At 28.3% G+C, this 7,192-nt stretch overlaps 1 long non-coding RNA gene across 1 annotated transcript; it reads left to right on the top strand.

Annotated features, from left to right (window-relative positions):
• Window positions 1-6,061: 6,061 nt before the first annotated feature.
• Window positions 6,062-6,456, top strand: LOC131874523 (uncharacterized). Its single transcript, XR_009371885.1, has 3 exons — window positions 6,062-6,150; window positions 6,250-6,342; window positions 6,429-6,456. It is a non-coding gene; the product is annotated as an uncharacterized LOC131874523 (long non-coding RNA).
• Window positions 6,457-7,192: the final 736 nt, after the last annotated feature.

Genomic DNA, 7,192 nt, shown 5'->3' with positions numbered 1-7,192 from the left:
TATATATATATATATATATATATATATATATATATATATATATATATATATATATATATATATATATATATATATATATATATATATATATGTATGTATGTATGTACATGTATATGTATATATGTATAAATATACATATATATATGTATATGTATGTATATGTATATATATACATATATACATATACATATATATATCTTCTAATCTTGTGGAATAGAAGATAAAGATACTTCAATGGATCTTTGTGTCTTTCTCTTTACGCTTGTTTGATAACTCTTTATTTGAAGTTTTATTTAGGTATTGTTGCTTATACCTAGTATGTTCTAAAAAAATCATTAAATGACACTCCTTCCTTTTCAAATGAATTAATAAGGTCTAATTATTTAGTAACTATATTTTTTACCTTATATACAATATATAAAATATCTCCATTATTTGAGAAATATTTTGGAATGCCATCTCTTATTCTAAAATCTTTTAATTGATAAGAAATTAATCTACAATATCACCTCTTCCTGACTTCAAAATTTTCATGCAAATTGGCCCAAAAGTCTTTCAATAAGGTCTCATGATTAGTGAAAATTGTGGGGTGAACCTTCTTCAACTTCTTAGCAATTTCAAAGAAACATTGTGGGTTAGACACATTTATCCAATTTCTAAAGATCCTCTTTCAATGATTTCAAGTCTACTTTGATGTACATATGCATATCTAGTATACTTTCATTCACACCTAGGGAAATACTTAAATCTAATTCCATCTTTTTCTTCCAAGTTATTTGTATAACATTTAGAGTTTTTAACCCATTTTTATTGTTAAAGAAGAGGTCAAGGTCTATCGATTGCATGATAAATTTTTTAAAATTTGTATAATTTGCATGCAACTCTTTATGAATTTTCAAGAGATTCATTCTATTCTCATTAATTAATTCAACCTTGACTGACAAAAAATTTATACATTTTTCTACAAAATTGAGGTCTTCATCACACACACACACGCTATATATATATATATATATATATATATATATATATATATATATATATATATATATATATATATATATATATATGTATGTATATATGTATGTATGTATGTATGTATGTATGTATGTACAAATATATATATGTGTGTGTGTGTGTGTCTGTACATATATATATGTACGCATATACATATGTACATCTATATATATATATATATATATATATATATATATGCATTCATACATATATACATATATATACATACATATATGTATGTATATGTATATATATGTATGTGTGTGTACATATGTGTAGATTTTGTCAAGCTTCTTAATAGTAAATCACGATTTTGTGAAATTTTGACCATGTCTTAATACTTGAGTTAAGAGCTCAAAGCCATCATTTTATCTTTTGGATAGTGATGAGCATCATCGAAGTAAACTCAATATTTGCACACCCAAAAAATGTTTCACTCTTCCTAAATGTCATACTTATATTCACACTTCCATAACACTTTTCTATTTTTGGATATAATTAAGATTTAATCAAATTTGGATTTCATATATATGAATGCTTAAGAATTTGTTTGCATGAAAATGTGAACAAATTTCAAACCACTAATTAATCACTTTTAAAATTATTTGTAGGCATTTGAAAACTAGTTCAAAGGACACGTAGTGGACCAAGATTTTTCCTCATATTGCACACCAAAATTCAGGTAAATTTGTCTAGAGTGTGTTTCTTGTTGTATAATATTTGTCAACAATCGTTAAACTAGATTAAATTTTGCATACTAACTTCTCTTTTAAATGTTCAAAATTTTGTACTGGATATAATAGTTTAGTTTTTTTAAAATTTTGATGTCTTATTTTGTATGTTTTCTTATTATATTTTGTCTCCTTTATAGTGTAAGTACTCAAAAAAATTAAAATATAAGAGAATCATTATTATAGAATAAAAAGGTCATGTTTTTGTTTTCTTAGATTCAAATTATCTTGTTAAAGCTTAGGTGTCCGATTTCCAATATAGGTTTAGGTGTCTCAACCATGAGATGTGGCATTCTATTTTATTAATGATATGATGGTTTTCATATGATTTTGGTATTAGTAAAATATATTGTTGAGGATATTGATACAAATAAAATGGTATCAATGTAGTTGTTACTAGATATTTGAACAAGCTAGAGGGCCACTAACCATATTAATATTATCCAGAATGGGTAGAAAGAATAAATGGGAATCACTTATCAAGCTAGATGTGCAAGACATCTCCAACGAGGGAAATAATTTCTCAAGTGAAGACCTTGAATGGACACCAATTGGAGATGATAATAACCGACATATAGACTTATGTGCTGCTATCCCTTTTGAGAGACTCTCTCACTTTGTCCAAGGAGAAGGTTTATTGGATGACACTGAGACACAATTTGTAATTAAAAAGCATAAAGTGTACAATTTGATAGAACCTAATGACCACGCCACCAAGATGTATTTAAGGTTTGTTTAGATTTAATAAATTAATTAAGCACATCACCTTTTATATTTGTCATTAATTATATCAATTAATATATATTTTGTACATGTATAAACAGTTATCATTGTGCTTATGGGCCTGAGGATAGAAGAAATAAACCTGAAAACAATCTTGAAAAAATGCAAAGGATATGAAGGTTTACTCAAAAAAGGGGTTGTTAAGCCCACTTTTATGTTAAGGTTATGTATGGTAGACCAAATGTTGCAATCATCACATATAATGAGTTTAGCCATCAAGATGCTAATGGTGAATTTTGTCATGGAAAGGATGACCCTTCTGGTGATCCAAGAAGTAGTGTTGCACCAAGATTATCAAATGAATGCAAATCATATATTGAATCCTTATTGTTGATGGGTGTGTCAATTGACACAATATGTGAACAACACTATTTGGATCGTGGTTTGACAAAGTTGATGAATAAGAGGGACACATGCTTGTTGAGGAAGGATGTATTGAATGCATGGAAAAGAGTACGCTCTCTTCGATCACAAAAAATGAAGATGATGCAAAAAGTGTATGTTTGTGGCATGAAGAGGAGAAAGATAACTTCTTCTACTAAAAAACACCAAACAATGAGGAAAATGTTCCATTTATCATAGGCATTCAAACACCATGGATGCGGGAGATGATGGTGAAACATTCACATAACTCAATTATTGCAATGGATTCCACATTTTCAACAAACAAATATGGGGTAAGTAGAACCATAGTAATTGTATTTGTGGATCTTAATTTAGTTAGTGGTCTATTTTATCTAAAAAATTACTTATCAATGGTTTATTCATGTGTAGTATCAATTATATTCCTTGCTCGTATTTGATGAACAAGAGGCTGGTGTGCCTGTTGCATGGGCCATATCTTCAAGAAATAAAGTTGAAGATATAAATGAATGGTTGATGGAGGTTTACAAGAGAGGGAAACAAGATAAAGAAGATTGGCATGTCAATGCATTCATGACAGATGATGCTAGTGCAGAGATTGAAGCAATCAGGTTTTATTAGTCTTAGTTTATGTTTATGAGATTGTAATTTCTTAATATTTAGTTTATCAAAATTTATATTCCCTAATTTTCAACATTAACTAGTTTCAATTTAACAATTAATTTTGTTAAAATCCCACTTATAAACTTTGATGATGTAACTTGTAGGTTATCCTTTGATTGTCAAGTATTGTTATGCATTTGGCATGTACGTAGGGCATGGTTGAAGAATGTGTATAGGTAAGTCAATCTTTAATTAAAACATATGGTAAATTACACGTGTCAACTTCATAATTTGATCTACTATTATGTAATCCAGGTATGTTAGTAATAAGGATGTTGCAACACATATATTTGATAGATTGGGTGAGATAATGTATGAAATAAGTGATGATCAAGGCATCACTACTCAATCGATCAAAAATTTTATGGAGGAATTCAAAGAAGAGAAGAAATTTATTGATTACTTTCAAAATACTTGGTGTCATGATGAGAGTCGTATTGGTAAGATAATCAAGTTATCAATTATTGTTTGTATACATTTTCATAATTTAAGTTGTTTTTTGTATATGCTAAGACTTCATTATGTTTGTTTGTATAGCAATGTGGGCAAAACATTTTCGAAACTTCTCTCATGCAAATCAAGAAACCAATGCTTCTATAGAGTCATACCACTTCCACATTAAGAGTCACTATTTAAGTGATCGTTCTAAGAAATGCACAAGGAGAATGGATTGGCTTATTCATACACTTCTTCATAGAGTAGAACCATTCTACAAAAATAAAAGATATTTGCAGTTATCTAGATTCCTCACAAACTTCAAAAAGGAAAGATATTACATAACTGCTCTAGAGAGATCAAAAAATATAGCAGATGCAGATTGTTTTCTATATGATCTCCTCCCTAACACATATAGGATAAGAAGCCAAACAATTCCAACAAAATGGTATTTTGTTAGGAAATTTGAACCAAATTTGCATGTGTGTGATTGTGATTGGGCAAAAAGAGGAAACACATGCAAACATGTGTTGAAGGTCTTAGATATTCTAAAGAGAAACAAACCAAATGAGCAAGACCAGGTTGTTGGTAAGTGTCATTTCATATTTAAGTTTAATATTTATATTTTTAATTATTATAATTTTTTTTCAATACTAACTAAATTAATCTTATTGAATTGTAGATGATGTTACTCCACTGGTTGATGATATTGATGAAGTTAGAGGGAATTCTAGTCATGAAATTGACATCATTGGTAATGTTGATATGATGTTTATAATTAAGTATAAAATGATTTTTTGATTCATATCATTGATTAATTCTTATTTCAATTGTAGATGGTTGCATACCCTCAGAAGATCAAGATGTGCATGGGGTTGTCGTTGGTGAAGCTCAAAGAACTGGTAATTCTTAAAAGCATCATTTTATAATGAAATATGCGTTGCTTTTAAATATTTTTTGACTTAATCACTATTATTTCTATTACAGATGGTTGGATATCATCTAATACTTCTAATAATGGATTTCAAAGTTCCATTGATTATTTAAATTCATTGCTCCAAAATTTACCGACCAGTGAAGATGAAAAAAACATTTTTAGTCAGTGTGTTGAGAGGTTTAGAAAAGATATCAATGCATCTCTTGCTTCATCTTCCAAATTTAGATCAATCCTTGGCTCAGAGAACATGTCTATTAGACGAATATCACCATGGTTTAGTCCAACCAAAATGCACAAACGTCATTCTATTCATCAAAGACGTAATGCCATATCTGAAAACTTAAATGAAAGAGTTGAGGAGCATGAAACTTTTCTATTCCCCTCTACAAGATGTAGAAAGCAAAAGAAAAAAAAGGTCACCAATCGCTCAGGCATAGCAATACAAGAAGAAAGAGATATTATCATGCAGCAAGGTGAGTACATTTATTCATAGGTATTTGAGTAATTCACATATCAATACTTCTTATTTTTATTTCATATGTTAAACATATGTTTATTATAGGTTTGAATGATCAAGAAAGTACTCGACGACGTCGATTGCCTTTCTCCATTGATCTAAACCAAATGCTAACAGATGAAATACAAGCTGTAGATAGTAAGTTAGTCAATATTAAACATTTTTATTAATTTTTATTGAAAAATACTCAATTCCTATCTCTAACCATTTTTTTGTACTTAATTAAACAAAAAGATACAATTTCTAGAGATCAACCATCAATGCTTAGTATTATTTCAGCTCAAACATTTCAACAAACTGTTGCAAGTAATTATGAATTTTAATATTGTTTAGATTAATTACGTAATGTGATTTTATACTTGAGCATTTTATCTAAGTTGATGTGTTACATGTGTACTTCAATGCAATTTCAGGTGATAAAGAAAAAGATCAACAACATATGCTGCCCTTTTCTATTGATCTTAACCAGACATCAATGACAATGGATGCAATACAAACTAGATATGGTCACAAAATTATTAAATAAAAACAATCAATTTTGTGTCTTTAGTTTGTAATTAATTTTATCTAAGATGATGTGTTGAATGTGCTTGTTATTGCAGCATTAGAAGATCATCAAAAAAATCAAGAATATATGGTACCGATTTCTGTTGATCCTGAGAAGACAACAACAACAATAGTTGATGCCATGCAAGCTAGAGATGGTAATGAAATTGTGAAGTGAACTTCATTAATTTTCAGTCTTTAATATATAAATTAATTTTATACGTGATATATTAATGTGAATGTTATTGCAACTTTAGATGGCCAACAAAACTCTCAAAAAAACATGCAACCATTTTCTATTGATCTTAATCAAATGATGACAATAATGGACACAATGCAAAGCGGAAACGGTAAGTAAATTATGAAATGAACTTCAATCAAATTTGAGTCTTCAATTTAAAAATTAATCTTATAATTTCCTCATATGTATTTTCAGGTGTTGATGATATTCATATGGAGGATCATGATTAACACTTTTTTGGTTAATCACTATAGTGTATTATTCTCCAATGTATTAATCGTTAAGTACTTTAACTCTATTTTAAAATTAGAGCTTGGAGGGAGTGGATTGTGGAATTAAGATAAAGACATTATTTGTATATTGTACTTTTGAGTTAGACTACTATTGTATATGTGAAAAATTGGCTCATCCTTTTGTAAGCTTTTGTGAAATTTATGTGTAGTGACTTACTCACTTCCACAATGGTCACATTTATTATTATATATATAATACAAAGTTGCAATGATATATCTCCTATGCTTATATTTGACAACAAATTTGGTAGTGTGAGTTCTCTCATATTGTGACTATAACTAATATGAATGATATGTGCATTTCCAATGGATTTGATTTCCAATCATGGTGGTAGCTCTATGATGCTTTATATTTTCATTTCTATATTATATCTATTCATCATCTTGGTGTATTTATGTTGTCTCCCACTTCCCATTCAACATTGTCTCATCATTCAATCTATTGTATTCTGTAAGGGGTGGTATTTATATTTGAAGATTATCTAGGTATGAATTTTATTTATCTATGTTTGAAAAATGGACAATAAAGATATTTTAAAAATTAGGCATATAAATTATGAATAAAAAATTTATATATATAAATTAAAAAATAACCAATTTGTTAAAACTTCTTCTTATTCTTATTCTCTAATGAAAAATATTTGGCTCTTCCATATTTCAGCTATA

The sequence above is a fragment of the Cryptomeria japonica genome, chromosome 3 (genome assembly GCF_030272615.1).
Source record: "Cryptomeria japonica chromosome 3, Sugi_1.0, whole genome shotgun sequence".
NCBI classification, from domain to species: domain Eukaryota; kingdom Viridiplantae; phylum Streptophyta; class Pinopsida; order Cupressales; family Cupressaceae; genus Cryptomeria; species Cryptomeria japonica.
The sequence above is the reverse complement of the archived record's forward strand: the minus strand, read 5'-3'. Positions and strand labels throughout refer to the sequence as shown.